This window comes from Mobula birostris, chromosome 6 (assembly GCF_030028105.1).
Source record: "Mobula birostris isolate sMobBir1 chromosome 6, sMobBir1.hap1, whole genome shotgun sequence".
Lineage (NCBI taxonomy): Eukaryota > Metazoa > Chordata > Chondrichthyes > Myliobatiformes > Myliobatidae > Mobula > Mobula birostris.
The window spans coordinates 91752218-91770404 of NC_092375.1; the positions used below are offsets into that span (position 1 = coordinate 91752218).

Genomic DNA, 18187 nt, shown 5'->3' on the forward strand with positions numbered 1-18187 from the left:
CTGAAGTATCAGGTGACTGACACAACTCTAGAGTGAGAAATAAATAGTGGAAGTTGAATGTTTTAAGAGGAGGAGCACCTGGTGGATCGGGGAGAACTTGAAAAAGTTCAGAGATAACAGAAGCAAAGCCAGAAAGATATTCAAGATGAGGGTAAAGATAGTGAAAAGATGTCAGAGCAGCAAGAACTTGGTGTTGGATATATATTTGTGATAAAGTGTTGGTAAGGTCTTTGGAGGGTGGACAGTATTGGTATAATCTTATTTGTATGTGTCAAAGGAGTGTACAGGAGTTTCAGTGATAAAGGATCAGAGAAGGGACATTTATAGGATGCGGAAGTGGGCTGAGAAGTGGCAGATGGAGTTCAACCTGGAGAAGTGTGAGGTGGTACACTTTGGAAGGACAAACTCCAAGGCAGAGTACAAAGTAAATGGCAGGATACTTGGTAGTGTGGAGGAGCAGAGGGATCTGGGGGTACATGTCCACAGTCGAGTGCATTCATGAGAGTACGTGACATTTAAGGAAGAATGTTTTTAATGTAACTTGGTAGTGTGGAGGAGCAGAGGGTTCTGGAGGTACATGTCCACAGATCCCTGAAAGTTGCCTCACAGGTAGATAGGGTAGTTAAGAAAGCTTATAGGGTGTTAGCTTTCATAAGTCGAGGGATGGAGATTAAGAGTGGCGAGGTAATGATTCAACTCTATAAAATTTTGGTTAGGCCACACCTGAAGTACTGTGTCCAGTTCTGGTTGTCTCTCTATAGGAAGGATGTGGAAGCATTGGAAAGGGTATAGAGGAGATTTACCAGGTGGCTGCCTGGTTTAGAGAGTATGGATTATGATCAGAGATTAAGGGAGCTAGGGCTTTGCTCTTTGGAGAGAAGGAGGATGAGAGGAGACATGATAGAGGTATACAAGATATTAAGAGGAATAGATAGAATGTATAGCCAGCGCCTCTTCCCCAGGGCACCACTACTCAATACAAGAGGACATGGCTTTAAGGTAAGGGGTGGGAAGTTCAAGGGGGATATTAGAGGAAGGTTGTTTACTCAGAGAGTGGTTGGTGTGTGGAATGCACTGCCTGAGTCAGTGGTGGAGGCAGATACACTAGTGAAATTTAAGAGACTACTAGACAGGTATATGGAGGAATCTAAGGTGGGGGCTTATATGGGAGGCAGGGTTTAAGGATCGGCACAACATTGTGGGCCGAAGGGCCTTACTGTGCTGTACTATTCTTTGTTCTTTCTTTGTGTTACGATAAATACAGTACAATTGTTTTCAGCAGTTGCACATTAGGGAAAAGGAAAATGTGCATGAAATTCTGCTCCTGATTATTGTCAATTTTCTGCACTTTCTGTACTAGAATGGTTGGAAAATAGATAATGACTGGATCATGTTATCATGTTTAAATCATCCGCAGTTACAGAGTCCCATTGACATGAAAGATCACTGAAAGGCCTCGTGGGTCAGGCACCTTAAATGTTTTTAGCTCATTTGAAACGTAGTCCCACAAGGAATAAATCCTTTGGCTGAAAACTGGTGATGGAAACCTTGTTCTCTTGTGCAATATTTGCAAACCTTCGACTCCTTACTGAAATTCATTAATTCCGTCGATACCTTGATTTGTTGAATTCCTGCGATTGGCGTCTTTCTTTATCCTACTATCATTGCCATGACGGACCTCAAAGTGTAGGCTGGTTATGAAATAGTGGGCGCACTCATTATGTAAAGCAGAATCACAGATGACGTAAGCTAATAGTCAATGCATTTACACCTGTATAATGTTCCTATTTTCATGAAACAACCACATTTGATCTGATTGGGTAATATTGTATAAGTTCTTTTGGTGTTATGAAAACATGGCTTAATTAATATAAACCCGTAGAAAGATGATAGTAAAGCCATCAGAATAGTGTGATTGTGTCATTACATAAAATGCAATTTACTCAGTTTCTTTGAGGTGTCATATAGCATATGAGCTTGATCTTCATTGTGACTCTGATAATAATTACTGTCATTCTTGATATAAAGGGCAACGTTTTCTGTAAAAAGTGCTGTAATTATATTCCTCTGTTTGAATAAGCAAGTATTACATTCCCTATATAAATATGAGATATTTAAGAGTTAAGTAATTAGTAGTTTTCATTTTTCCCCCCGAATAATGGTAGTTGACACATCTTCTGCACTCTTATTTGCAGCCTTTAAAGGCAGAGAGCTTTTGTATTATTAAAACAAAAATAATCAGTTGCAACTGTCAGAAAACTGTTTATTAATCTATACCCTAGTGTTGAATGGTTTCAAGTGTCCCTTTCCATAGAATTCAGAAGATCGCTTTTAAAAATGGCACGGAAATTTTGCTCTCAAAATTTGCTGTCACTAATATGACATTTCAAGTTCATGTTGTGAGAATATTTATGGCTAGAAAAGACTGGCTGCTCCAACAAATTTGTTGCTCATTTTGGTTGCTCCCAACCCACTCTCACACACATCTTCACAACTGTGTAGTCTCTAAGGAGAAGCAAAAAAAGGAACAAAAATAAACTTTGGAAGATTTCCCTCTAAGCATCTTCTAATGATCAAAGCCAGTTGAAGAGATTAGATGGATGGACATATATGGAGGAGATAGTAATTTACCCTTCTGTTTTGCCTTATCACACTCAGAAACTGTTCCAACATCTAATGAAATCATGAAGAGATGTACACACAATGTAGCCAGCAATACCTTCCAGAATTTTGTTAACCTCTGGAGAAATAAGAACTAACTAACTTTCGGTCTGTTTTCGTATTGTAATTTAAATGCCATCCACATCGTTAAGCTGTAAAAAATAATTGATAGACACACATTCCAGTCCCTTCATTATAAATCTCTATGGGGTCATCTTATATTAGCTTATCAAGCCTAGTTCAGTGATGATTCTATAAAGTTACTGCAAGAGATGTATGCTATTTTAAGAAGGATAATGAAGGGAGTATAAAGCCACAAATGAGATGTCACTGGGCAACACCAAGAAAGATCTGTTTATGTGCACCATGCCTCCATCAAAACAACTTTTAGAGGACCTTAGAAGAAGAAATGTAGAGATGCTTGAAACTGGAAAAGGCTACAAGAGCATTTCTAAAGACCTGAGTGTTCCACAGTCCTGCTGCAGAGCTGCGGCTGCCTGGCTGAGGCCTCCGATGGTCAGAGCTGACCATGGGTATTGCATCCTAGCTGTCTAGATATGGAGAGCAAGCTGTTGCCCATGTAGGAAATTCCCCATCTCCACGCATCTGTTGAACCCACAGGAACAGCAAAGACTGGTACATTTTGGTACAGCAGCATTGCAAGAGTTGCCAGTCAGCATTGAATTCATTGTAGGACTGCCTTAGGGCCTCCAGCTCTGGATATTTCCCTCAGCATTTACTCCCAAAGCCTTCCCCATGAGTGAGTATAACTGAAAGGCAGTGGAGGTTTGAGATCAGAGTTTCCCTTCTAAATGAGCTACCATTCATGGCTGACAAGCCCCATCTGTCTGAAGCGACTGGTTTTAAGGTGCCAGTAACCCGCATTTGCCCTTTCTCTTGATAGTAGAAACGGTTCCACGGGGCTTAGTAGCTAAGCCACATGTGAAGGCCAGGAGTTGTACTTGGTCAGCAGAGGCTGCTTGAGGTGCATGGTAGTGGGAGCTTCACCCCCTTACCACACCTGGCTATAACCACCTTCAGTTCACAGTAAAAGAAATTGTCTACAAATGGAGGAATTTCAGTACTGTTGCTGCTCTCCCTAAGAGTGGGCATCCTGCAAAGATCACAGCAAGAGCACAATGTGCAATGCTGAAAGAGCTGAAAAAGAACCCAAGGGTAACTGCAAAACTCCTGTAGAAAATTCTAGAACTTGCTAAAGTCTCTGTTCGTGTGTCCACTATAAGAAAAAAACACTGAACAAAAATGGTGTTCACGGAAGAACACCACGGAGAAAACCACTGCTCTCATTGCTGCACGCCTCAAGTTTGCAAAAGACCATCTGGATGTTCTACAGTGCTTCTGCAACAATGTTCTGTGGACAGATGAGACAAAAGTTGAACTTTTTGGCAGGAATACATATTGCTATGTTTGAAGGGAAAAGGGCACTGCACATCAACACCAAAACCTCATCCCACTGTGAAGCATGGTGGAAGAAGCATCATGGTTTGGGGCTGCTTTGCTGCCTCAGGGCCTGGACAGTTGCAATCATCGAGGAACAATGAATTCAAAATTGGTACTGATAGCATCCTGTGAATATGTGTAAAATTACAGATGGTGTTTATTAAAGCCAGACCATCCTTTGAGTGGAAATCATTACCCTGTTCATTGCACACAGTGATAATTATCTTACCTTGAGTTCCTTAGTTAGCATTTCAAGCTACATGCAGTGTAAGATTAGGAAATTCTTTTTTTGAAAGCTGCACATCAAAAAATAGCAGTGAGATTTATGTACCCATGGCTGTTTGGTAACATGATCAGGGGGTAGTCTTTCTGCCCTCTTTCTCTTCTGTTGGAAGAGAAACAGAGAAAGATCTGGTGGTTAGTTTAGGAGTCAGTCCAGGAAAGGAGGTTTGGCAGAATGAGATGTAATTCACCCATCAAAAGTGTACTGCTGATCAGAATCAAAGACTGAATAGGAAAAAATCAAGTATGTCTGGAGAATAGTTATGAGCGATATTACACCATTGTGTTCTTGTCCTTGAGAAAGGTCTGAATTTAAGTAAATTCAAGGTGAAACTTGATTGCATGTGTTGATTGATACCTTCAGAATATGCAGTAAGTCTTGCCTCCCTTGGTCTTACTAGATTCTGGAAAAAATAGAAGCTCCAGTTTATATCCCAGAAGGGTTTTATAATTATACCCTTGGGTCATGCTGCTGTATAATTAGATATCGGGTACTTATGGGTCCATTTATGAATAGAGGACTTTAATTTTCATGCCATAAGAGTTGAAATTTCATCACACCCAAGATAATTAAGACTGATCAATACTGTTGATAGTTACGAACCCAAAGTGCTAGAAGCCTGAAATAAAGACAAAAATTAATCAGAAGGAAACTAAATTACAACCTGATTACCTGTTTTGGTATTTGAGAGTACAAAAATGTATATTTTTACTACATAACTGTAAAACTGACCTTCAGAATTGTTAGTGAGTAGACATTTTTTGGAGACATTGTAAGTTGCTGTGGAAACACCTGCTCACTTGTTAAATTATGCTACCTGCTGGCTGTTCTTTTCCAACTGCCTTCATATATTCTTTACCAACAGTTTAAAAAAGGACTGATTTTTGCCTGAGGATTAAAACTTCCATGTGATTTAATCTAACTTGTTGTGTCATTAACCATAAGCACAAAGGATTCTACAGAGCAACACACATAAAATACAGGAGGAACTCAGCAGCTCAGGCAGCATCAATGGAAAGGGATAAACAGTTGACATTTTGGGCCAAGGCCATTCTTCAGTTCTGGAAATCAAGGGGGAGGAAGCCAGAATAAGAAGGTGGGGGGAGTGGAAGGAATACAATCTAGAAAGTGATAGGTGAAGCCAGGTGGGTGGGAGAGGGGGGATGAAGTGAGCAGATGAGAGGTGATGGGTGGAAAAGATAAAAAGGCTGAAAAACAAGAAATCTGATAGCAGAGGAGAGTGGACTATGGGAGAAAGGGAAGGAGGAGGGGAAACATTACCAGAAATTAGAGAAATCGATATTCATGCCATCAGGTTGGAGGCTACCCGGATGAATATGAGTTGTTGCTCCTCCATCCTGAGAGTGGCCTCACCTTGGAAGTAGAGGAGGCCATGAACCAACAAGGTAAAGCCCTTGCCGAGGACAGAACATTCTGTGCTAGAGAGGGGAAGTCTGGAGGGGGTGGTGAAGACATGGCAGGGATTAGAGTTGGGTTTGGAGGGAGGAAGAGAGTTAGAGACATTATGAACCATATCCAATTTACTCTGAAGCTAAACATCACACAATTGCACAGATGTTAGTGCTGCCATTGCACAGTCGCAACAATTACAGTTCAGTCCTGACCTTGGGTGCTGTCCGTGTGAAGTTTGCATGGTCTCCTCAAGTTAATTGAAATAGGTGGCTTGCTGCATCAATCAGCAGGCAATTAACAGTCAACCAGTTTGCTGTGGGGTTTGGAGTCACACTTAAACCAGTACAGATTTACTTCCTGAAAGCTGTTGGTAAATCAGTTAAGTTTAAATGGAAACCTGATAATTTCATTGTCACCATTACTGGTAATAACCTTCTATTCCACATTTGTTTATTAAATTAACTGAACTTAAATTCTTCACCCGTCACGTGGGATTTGAACTTTTGTCTAGATTTCAGATTTGTTAGTCCAAGCCTCTGGGATATTTGTCCAGTAACATGAGATCTATGCTTTTGTATCCTGTACCATAGTATATTCTAATTAATTATGTTTTGATTAATATTGTATGGTCATATTTTGTTAGATAGTTGATTTAAAAAGTGAAATTATGCATACTGACATTTACTTGCTGTTGAGTTTCTGGCAAGCAGAAATAGTAAGTAAACAGAATAGCAGGCAGTTCTAGCACAAATGTATGCTTCACAGTTGTGTAAGTGGTAGTTTTATCTGATGGGAAATCATATTGTGAAAGCTCGTCTATGCAATTAAAATACTATGATTATGGTATTTAATAGCACATTAGTATATGAGCCATAGAGCAGAACTCAAGGAAATTAGATGTTCAGTTCTTTAATAACAATTGTATATATTTGAAAATATTAACAAAAGCTTTGCCTAAATGCATTAGAAGTGCTGTCATTTTTGTAATACACAGCAACTAATCTGGACATATCAGGTTTGTGTGTACTATCATGAGTTGAAAATGTAGGTGGCCTGTTTTTGCATATACTGGTTGAGTGTTTTTTTTTGCTGGGAAGGAATTTCACTCAATTCTTTGATACAGGTTTTGACTCCTGACCATGATTTAAAGTCATACCAAAAAGACAGAACCTTTCCAGCCCAGTGCTGTCTCTGGAGTCTGCGATCTAGCAGGAGCTCCAGTGAAAGAATGGTTTTGCCAGTTTTGTAACGTCAGCATAGATTATACGTTCCACTGTCTGGAATACTCTGAAATTCCCAAGTGCTGGAATAGTAAGAAGTGGAGCTTCCGCTGTGCTGAGGGTGACATTACACAGAACGTAAAACAGTCCAGCACAGGAACAGGACTTTTGGCCCATGATGCTGTGCCATACTAAATAAACAAATAATTACAAACCTGTCTAAATTAATGTCTCCTGCCTACACCATGTCCATATTTCTCCATTCTCTAATCATTTATGTGCCTACCTAAGAGCCTTTTAAACATCTCTATCATGTTTACCTCCGTCACCACGCCTGGCAGTGCATTTCAGGCAACCATCACTCTCTGCATAAAAAATAATTTGCCCTGCGCCTCTCCTTTGATCTTACAGCCTCACACCTTAAATGCATGCTCTTTTGTATTGAATGTTTTGATCTTAGAAGAAAGTTATCAGCTATTATCTATGCCTCTCATAATCTTATAAATTTCTATCAGGTCTCCCCCTCAGCCTCCACCACTCCACAGAAAATAGTCAAGTTTGTCCAGCCTCTGCTCCTAGCTCATCTCCTCAATCCATGCAGTATCTTGGTAAATCTCTTCTGCACCCTCTCCAAAGCCTCCACATGTATAACATGGTGACCAAATGAATGCAATACTCCAGATATGGCCTAACTAATGTTTTATTATGTTGCAATATAATTTCCTCACTCCTGAACTAATTTCCATGACTAATTAAGGCAAACATGACATGTGCCGCCTTTAACATCCTATCGACCTGTGCAGCCACTTTGAGGAAGCTATGGACTTAAACTCCAAGATCAATACTGTTAAGGGTCTTGCCATAAACACTGTATTGTGCCTTTACATTTGATTTCCTTAATGTTGGATTAATGTTAATATGTTAATTTGTTGTACTAACTAGGATAGGTGAGAAAATATCTATTATGTGGGTGAAAGAAGAATTAACTAGATTTGTTAGAAATATATCCCAGGTCTACCAGCACAGGACAGAGTTGGTGGTAACAATTCCACCTTGAAATATAGAAGGTAAAGTTATTTATGAACTTTAAGAGGTGTATCATTGGTAAATTGTCTCAGAGTTGTATATTCAATCCAAACATAAGATAAGCAATGAGGTGTTTTTAGAGTGCTAGTTTGCTGGATGAGGAGGAATTCAGAATTAGTAGTATATTTGTACTGTACCGTTGGACAGTAATTGGGAAAGTTATAATGAGGGGACTGGATTGTGTGTCAGTCAAATGTTTGTTGTAATATTTTGGCCCATGCAAGTACGACTGTAGAGAACAGGGAATTAAAAAAAAACAAGAGGACAGAGTAGACCGTCTGAGAGAAAGAGGGAATGAGAGAGAAAAACAGAGAAAAAGATGCTCTGGGAAGTCAGGCTCACCACCCTGTGTAATTTAAGAAGATAGTTCAGTCAAATTGAGTTATATATCAAATTGTCAGATAGTCAGAGGGACAGCTACTGAAAGATGCTATATTTGCCATATACCAGGAAATTTCACTCAATGCATTGTCATTTTACTTTTCAATGAATCATTTAATATTAATCAGTCCTTTGGATAACCTGTGACCTCTTAAAACAAAGTAGACTTTCTGGACTTATTGCTAGGAATTGGATTTTTAGATATAAGGTAACAAAGAGCTTTAATTTTGGGACCATATAAAATGGGTCACCTGTGTGGGGTTATTGTGATAAAATGCCTCAGGAGAGAGTGTGTTTTTGATTTTGAAAATATAAAATACAGTAGCTAGTGATGAAATATGAAATTTAAACAAAAACGCTGAAAATATTCAACAGATCAGGTCGCCTCTGTAGAGATGAACAGTTGATTCCTGTTAATTGGGACATATCGGGACCAGTACATTTTGGCCGAATTAACTGGCTGCCCCAATTAGCTGAAGTTTCATGGAAATAATTTAAAAGGTATAATAAAACACCAGCTGCCTTTTAACTGTGACAAATTATGTATTTAAATATAATTATGAACAAATTAGAACATTACCAATACTAGTACAGTACTATAAAACTGTGCATTGGTTCCTAATACAGGTTCCCCCGCAATCACCTCTGATCTGGGCCGACATTTACGTGCCGGGCGGCACCTAATTAATTAGCTTGTTTATTTCGGCTTTTTTCTTAAAGATGTGCTGTGTTCCTCCCGGCTCCTGCTGCATTCTCCGCGAATTGGTATCTGTCCGCGGCCTGGGGGTTGGGGTGGTGGGACACTGGGGTGTCACCTCATCATCATCTGTTTCCATTAGGGCAGGCAGGTCATCTTCTCCTATGACTGCCCACCTCGATGTCGAAGGTCGAGGTTCATCGTCTGCTGTGGCTGATGTGGAAGGCTTGCTTGACTGCTTAGCCTCGCGCATTTTTCTATCATATAGTTCTTTGTAAGCACTCAAACCATCCTGCAAATACTGTATGCCCTAAACTGACGTACCCTTTCAAAATTATAGTCGTACTTTATCATTGCAGTGAAAATCTCACGCAGTTGCCTCACGTTCAGTTCCTGGACGACGTCACTTTCGCTACTGAATTCGGTTTTGATTGTTATCTTTTCCTCTTCCAATTGCATCAGCTCTTCATCTATCAGTTCTTTGTTATGGGATGCCAAAACCTCTTCAACATCATGTTCGTCAACTTCCACAAGCCAACTCACTTTGTCCTTACTTCGTTCAGCAGGATCGAAGCGCTTAATTATGTCTAGTTTTACGCTAAGTGTAACACCCTTACGAGCTCTTTCAGGCTTTTCCGATACCTTTGAACTCATCTTGCTAATGGCTGCTCACAGGCACGTGTTTAAGCAATGCCGGCGAGAATGCAGTTCCGAGTTCGGGGGAGAGCAGCTGCTCAGGGCACGCGCTGCCTTTTATCGCGCGCTATTTTTTCATGCGCTGCCTTTCTTTGTAACAGTGAAAGCACCTTCTGTTAGCAAAAACAGGTAACTAATGTAGGTCTTTCGTAACAGTGAGGTTTCGTAAAGCGAACGTTCGAAAAGCCGGGGGCACCTGTAGTTACTGACAGAGGAATTCCCATGGTGCAAGACATATACAAAGACAGGTGTGTAAAAAGGGCCCGAAGGATCATTGGGGACCTGGATCACCCCAACCACAATCTATTCCAGCTGCTACCATCTGGAAAATGGTACTGCAGCATAAAAGCCAGGATTAACAGGCTTCAGGATAGCTTCTTCCACCAGGTCATCAGACTGATTAATTCACGCTGATTTGAGTGTATTTCTATGTTATATTGACTGTTCTATTTATTATAAATTAGTATAAATTACTATGATTGCACATTGCACATGTAGACAGAGACATAACGTAAAGATTTTTACTCATGTATGTGAAGGATGTAAGAAATAAAGTCAATTCAATTCAATTCATTCAGTGTTTGTTGCCATGTTCTTTTGATTGATTGTAAATGCTCAAAATCAGCAAAGACACCTTGTGGAGATAATGGACTGCCTTCATACAATTTTCGATGATTACATCCTCTAAATATTCTCTTGCGTTGTAACGTTCAAGATGATTGTTGATACCTTCAAATTCTTGGTAGTTCCTGATTCGTTGGGAGTAGTGAAATTGTTTCATTTTCACTGCTGGCTTTTTCTGGCACCTCCAAGCCTGAATGCTTGAAACCATAGTGAGCAGAACAGTTCTGAATTGTGTTGCTGCTTATTTCTTACCAACTATCAGTGATAAAAGTCGCTGCTTTTTGAATACAAGCACACACAACTAATGCTACTTAAAAACTGTTAGCTCTAAGCGTAGTATAGTGTCTCACAGCACACATCTGACGCTAGTTGGAAACTGTTCAGCAACAGTCTCCTGCCCCAATTAAGCGGGTGTACCAAATAAACAAAAATAAACTATTTAATCGATTCGTTTTTGTTCTTTAAGAGCTGCTCCAAATAAGTGGCTGCCCCAATTAACCAACGGCCCAGTTAATCAGAATCCACTGTATTTCTGAAGACCCTCTGTCATAACAAGAAAGAGAGAATTTTAAAAAATTCAGCAGATTGGGAATGAATAGAGAAGACAAAGGGAATATATTTGATAAGATAAGTTCAGGGTTATTTACTATTAATCTTTATTTAGAGATACAGCATAAAGTAAGTCCTTCTGGCTCTTCAAGCTGCGCAGTCAGCAGCTCACTGATTTAACTTTAGCCCAATTATGGGACAAAGACCAATTCACCTACTGACTAGTATGTCTTTGAACTGTGGGAGGGAGCCGGGGTGCTCGGAGGAAAGTCATGTTCCACAGGAAGGACATACAAACTCCTTTTAGAGGTTGTTGGGATTGAACTTCAAACTCTTGACACCCAGAGCTGTAATAAGCATTGCACTACCTGCCACACTGGTTGCTATGGGGATAAGTTGTCATTTAGTTAGTGAACATGAGGTGAGTTATGAACCTGGCAGTGGTAGAGGCTGTGAACAGACATGTTGCTGTAGGAATGGGAAGTGGAACTAAAATGGCTGGCCACTAGGAGATCCTAGCTGTCACAGCAGTGAAGGTGTTCAGTAAAGTGATCACCTGATCTCGATCTGGTGTAGAGGAGGCCACAATGGGATTCAGTATTGATTCTGGAAGGTTGCAGAAGGTGAGATGCCATTCTTCAACTTTATGGCCAGCCTCATTATGAAAGTGCAGCAGACCACATGTAGATGGGCCAGAGTGGGTTGAATGGAAAATTAAAATTTCCAGGCAACAGCTAGCTCAGGGTTGTTCTGGCTTTATGTGGAAGGACTGCTTGGATCCCTGGATGGTGAGAAGGAAAGAGACAAAAGACATGATAGGATTATTGAAACAGTGAGTGGTTCACTGCATTTCCTCCAATCTGCTGCTCTCTATCTGGTGTTGACAATGTGGTTCTTTTCAGCTTTGGAGATTAGGTTATTTTTTGGTGAACAACCTGTGTTTGGTCCAGAGGGGTAAACGAGTTTTATATGGAAAAAGGAGACTTTAAAGAGGAATTTGAACAAACTATCTGGATAAAAATTTTAATCTGCAACTCTGGTGTCAGCATGGTCAATTTACACTTCAGCTGTTCATCGTTTGGCAGACAACAGGAAGTCAGTGGTGTGAACCATAAGGCTACAGACTTGCATTAGTGAACCTTTGAAAATGCATCAGTGGATTACCTCATTCTCCACAATTATTTTTCTGCACACTTCTTTGTATTTCAGAGTCATTCAGAAGTCCTTCTTACCATAAACTAAAGTCTGTTTCCATGACAATTATTTTTAAACTCAAAACCTAGCACAAGGCAATAGTGAGTTCAGTTGAAATGTGGACCGGAGATACTAACGATCCTATTCATTGAGGTGGGTGGAATTTTACACTGCATCTTTCACAATAAGTTGGTCAAAAAGAGCAACTGCCTTGTTCTTTACTGACTTCTTTTTTATAATTTGCCTTTTTTACAGTTTAATGGAAATGTTTGATGGATTGTGGAGACCTGAACTTCCTTCCTAACTATTTCACATGTTGGGCACACAGTTTCATCTAAGCTGCATCGGTGCTCAGCCATGCAGAAACTGAAATGTTCCCGAGCTGTGTGGCCTTTGTAGCCACACAGCTAGAACTTTCCTTTATGTTATGTTTTATTAAAGTGCTGCGCGGTTTTTAGGCAATGTAAAATTTTCCTGCTCAGAGCAAAGGGTGGTCTGTGCAGCTGTACAAGAAATTGGTTGGGCAGTTTACAATATTGAATATCATGAACTTTCCTGGAATTTTCTGTGACCACTCTTGGCATAGAAACAGTATGACTGTTATAATATATAGACTGGGAAGGTGGAACAGGTTTGAGAAAAAACACATTCAGTGAAAATGTTGAAAAAATGTTAGGAAGTTTGACAGCTCTTTGAGAATTAGCATATGTGATGTGTACTGAATTATCTCCTTTTAGTTTTGTTTTTATTTTATGTAATGCTTGAAACACTAGCTTTTATTTCCCATTCCTAATTTCCCTGGAGGAGGTAGTGCTGTGGTACCTTCTTAAACTGGCAGGAATTCCACAGTCTTGAAGTGGCACAAAGTTGTAAGCAATTTGCGTAATGCTGTTACTGTGCCAACAAACCAAGTCCACCATTATCTGTAAGGAGTTTGTACATTCTTCCTACAACCATGTGAGTCTCCTCTGGGTGCTTCAGTTTCCTCCCACATTCCAAAGATTTATGGTTTTTTATTGGTCACATGAGTGTAATTAGACGGCGTGAGTTCATTGGCCAGAGGGGCCTGTTACCAAGCTGTATGTCCAAAATTAAAAATATGTTAAAAACAAAATTTAAAAAAATTACACAGTGGACAATGAAGATTTAGCCACATAATTCAATATCAGGAAGGGGAATTTGTAGACTGTAATGGTCCCATACACCTACTGCCTCTCGTCCTTCAGGGTGATTGAAATCCTCTCAAAGAAGGCACACTGCACAATATATCAAAGAAGGTGACAAGTACACCTATGTAACTTACTGACTAGTTATAACCAGAAGCAATAACTAAATTCTCATTCCACAAATGATACTAGGCGAATTTTATCAGCATCTTTTTTTTGTAATTAAATGACCTGTTAGTTTACAGTCAGGACTCATGTATTCAGTATTGAATTTGCTAACTACTGAAACTGAAATATTCAGAATAAATCTTTTTGCCTGTTTTAATCTCCAATAAGAATTGCTTTGTTTTTCTCATTAGTACTATATAACCAGGGTGGAAACAGTAGGTTAGTGTGAAATGTGAAAGGTGTAGATGTATGTCAACAAAACATAGATGTTTACTGAAACATACTGTCCTTTCCCTCGGTTTCATTTTTGGGTGTTGTATTGTTGTTTGAGAGGTGATTATCAGGTGCAAGGAGATATTTATCACTAGGTAGTGCTATCAGTTGAGTTGAATATTTGAACATGATGTCCATTGGTGGGTCCTCAAGCTGGCTGCAGAGGCTGATCTGGGATCCACATATTCTGGTGCAGTGTCAGCAAGAAAAAGTTGTGTTTGTGGTTAGTAATTGGGACTTGTGATGTTCAGTCTCTCCTTTCGCGGCCTCTGCTCTGCTTGTTCTCTGCAGCACAGATCCCTCATGAACAGATTTCCACCAGGTGTTTCCATTGAGTGCAATGTCTTCCCAATTTTTAGGTGTAATGTAGAATTTCTGCAAGCTGTTTTTGATGTTATTTTTGTAACGTTTGCTTTGCCCACCAGGGACTTGCTGACTTAGCTTCACTTGAGAGTGAAGGATCCAGTTGTGGTGATGTGAGTTAGCTATCCAGATGACCTATTCATCTGAGCTGGTATTGCTTTGTCATGGTGGAGATATTGTTCATGTTGGCCTCCTCAAGTACGCTGATGTTAGTCAGTCTGTCTGTCCTTCCAGCTGATCCTCAAAATCTTTCGTAAAGATCTTTCCAGGGCTTTCAGATACCAGCTTTAGGTGGTCCATCATTCAGTCTCATAGAATAGTGTAGGAAGGACGGCGACTCTATAGACCAACAGTTTGTTTGTGCTTCTTTTATATTCAAGACAAGACCCAGGGCCTTGTATGTCTTGGCAAAGGTGTTCAGGATACTTTGGAGGTTACCAGGTACCTTCTTTAGTTTCCTCCGGTATACATAAGAAAGAATTAAGTATATATTTGGAAGATTTTCCTCTTTTCCTTTTGACCAGTACTTACCTTGAGTCACTGAAAAACATTAAGAAATTGCTATCTTTTTGTGTGCAGAGGATCACAATTGAGTGCAACTTTCACCCCACCTGAGCTCATTTTACTCAACATTCATCAATGGTTGAGGCTGAAAACTCTCTATAGTGGGTGGGTTGGTAAAAGCTTCACATAACAGCCCTTACTATTCTTCAGATGTAAAATATATTTTCATCCCGCAGTTATCCCATTTAATATTATTGGAAATCTAGATAAAGACTGCTACTCTTTGAAGCAATAGCCCCATCTTATGGACAAAATCACATATTGATCATAGTCTGCAGGCTTTGACCTTAAAAAGCTAGAAACTATCAATATTCACTTTAAAAAGATTATTCGATAGGGAATAGATAATTAGATGGGTACAGGGATCTCATTCCCAGCAGCAGCCAAAGTATCTTTCATGCTTGGCACATGCGAATGAAAAGCCTTAAAGGAAATTTGCAGAATCCCTCAATAAGATTTTTTTCCCCCTCAGGTGCTGTATGAAAATAAATTTGTTTTGATTTCCAGGATGAATGACAGTGTTTCCTTTTGAGAAAGTATTGGGCAGAAAGTGCCTGTTGCTGGCCTTGTCTTTAGAAGCTGTGCCACAGAGACATAGGATTTAGGGAGTCACAGTGGTGCAGCTTATTAAAATGCAACTCTGGTGAAATGGATTTAGTCCTGGTCTTGGGTTCTGTCTGAGTGTAGTTTGCCCATTTTCGCTGTGACAATGTGGGTTCTTTCTGGTTTCCTTTCACATCCCAAGGATTGCTGGAGTTGCATTTTGCTTGTTGCTGGGCTGTGCATCCCCACATCCTGTGCCCTCTGTGACAAATGAGAAATTCTTAACTTTCATCTCAAAGATGTGTAAGTCATTGGTTGGGTTGGCCACGATAAATTTTCCCAACTATATGAGTGAGTTGGACGGGCGTGGGAGGTTGATGGGAATGTGAGGAGAAAAAAATTGGTTTGGGTAAAAGTGGGTCTTTGACAATTGGTATTGATTTGATGGGCCAAAGCTCCAGTTCCATGCTGTTTCTCAATATGTGAATCAATGATTATGTATTATTAGTTCTGTTTAAAGAATAAATGCATTGATATGGTACCTATTGATATATCAGGATGTCCCACTTATAGCCATCTTATTATTTCTAATCCCTATTGCAATTTAGGAAGTGGAGCAGTGAGGTTTCAGAATCAGCCTGGTGATCTTCACTTTTACTTATTGAGAGGCAAAGATAAATATCTGGAGGAACTCAATGGGTTGCACAGCATTTGCAGAGGCAAAGTAATGGTTGACATTGATTTTGAGATACTACATCAGGTCTGAGTACAGGGGGAAGGTAGCCAAGATTGAAAGTTGAATTTATTGTTAAATTTCAGCAAACGTATGCACAGATCCAATAAAAAAAAACTTGTGGCAACATTGCAGTCACAAAAAGTTCAAAGTCATTTTTTTCAAAATCATCTCATCAGCCTAGTGATCCATTCTTTCTACTTTTATGTTCATTCACCACCTGACAGTCCTTCCATCCTATATGAAATTCTCTACATTTATTCTTTTTTATATATTTTCGGTTACCGAGTCATAGAGAGATGCACCATGGAAACAGGTCCACGAAGTTCACACTGATTATCAATTACTTATTTACACCACTCCTTCATGAATCCCATGTTTTGTTCTCATCAGTTTTTTCCAAATTCTACCATTCATCTGCCCTAAGGGATACTTATAATGGTCAACTAATCTACCAATCTGCATGGCTTTAGGATGTGGGAGGAAATCAAAACACACAGAAGAGTCCCAATGAGATCACAGAGCAAATAGACAAACTGTACACAGACAGAACTCAAGGTCAGGATTGAACCCAGTTTCTGGCTCCATGAGGCAGTTGCTATACTAACTGCATCACTGTTCTTTCCAGTTCTGCCCTACCTTTTTGGGGCAAACCTCCCATTCTCCCCCATTTACTGCCCGATCCATAAATCCTCAGTTTCATCGTTTTTATAACTTTTACCGCACTCTGTTGTGATCTGTTCTATGCTAGTGGCAGTTAATTTAAAAACATTCATCCAAAATGATAATGTTTTCAACTGAAACATAATTTAATCTCTTCAATACTGATTGTTCTAAATATCGTCTTAAACCTAAATCTTCCTGTAATCATATTTCTTGTGGGTGTGTAAAATTAAAACACATGGGAATGGGTTGAAAACACTGACAGGGTTTGAGAATTGGTGTTAGAAAACATAAAAATACAAGTGTGTGTTTTACCAGATGGCAAGCAGTAATTTGTGGGGTGCTGCAGGGATCAGTGCCTTTTGATTGAAACTGTGTATTGGGACCTGAAACAATGACATTTCCTTTCCTTTTACTGATATTGCTTGATGTGCAAAGTTCTTCCAACAGAGTGTTTGTTGCTTCAGGTCCTGGTATCTGCTGTCTTCTGTGTCTCAAAGGTGCAATTAGACCTGGGTATCCTTGTGCAACAGTCACTGAAACCGAGCGTTCAGGTGCACCAAGCATTAGGAAGGCAGAAGGCATGTGGAAATCATTGCAAGAAGTTTTAGGTTAGGATGTTGCTGTGGTTGTACCAGGCCTTAGTGAGATTCTATCTGCAGTTCTGTACATTGCTTAGGTTTCCTAAACAAAGGAACTGTGCCATTATTATGTAAGGAGTATAACAGGTTGCTTTCTGGGTCTGATGTATGAGCAGAAAGTGAGTCAATTTGGTCTATATTCTGGAATATTGAAGAGTGAAATGGAAACTCACAGAAATTTATAGAATTCTAGTAGAACTTGACAAACTAGATACAAGGGAGATATTCCTGATGAATCAAGAGTCTTAAGCCAGGGTCTCCGCCTTAGGAACCGGAAAGCCACATCTAGGTATGAGCTCAGGTGAAGCTTTTTCAATCAGAGGGAGGTAAACTGTGGCATTCCCTATCACAGAAAGCAGCGGAGACCAAGGGGATCAAGGATAAGGCTGGAACAGGGTAGCCAAGTGGATGATCAGCCTGATTGTGTTGAATTATGGAGTAACCTCTGTGGGTTGTATGGGCTATTCACTGCCATTTTCTACATTTCTGTGTTACAGACCTCAGGATTTCGGAATCAGGTTTATTATCGCTGGCATGTGACGTGAAATTTATTAACTTAGCAGCAGCAGTTCAATGCAATACATAATCCAGCAGAGAAAAGGAAAAAAAAATAAACAAGTAAATCAATTACGTGTATTGAATAGATTTAAAAAAACGCACAAAAAAGAGAAATACTGTATATTAAAAAAAATGAGGTAGTGTCCAAAGATTCAATGTCCATTTAGCAATCAGATGGCAGAAGGGAAGAAGCTGTTCCTGAATCGCTGAGTGTGTATCTTCAAGCTTCTGTACCTCCCACCTGATGGTA

General features: G+C 39.8%; 1 protein-coding gene across 4 annotated transcripts in view; it reads left to right on the top strand.

Moving 5' to 3' along the window:
• The window catches only part of vwa8 (von Willebrand factor A domain containing 8), a 481708-nt gene that overhangs the window by 55923 nt on the left and 407598 nt on the right, over nt 1-18187 (top strand). The window lies entirely within an intron of this gene.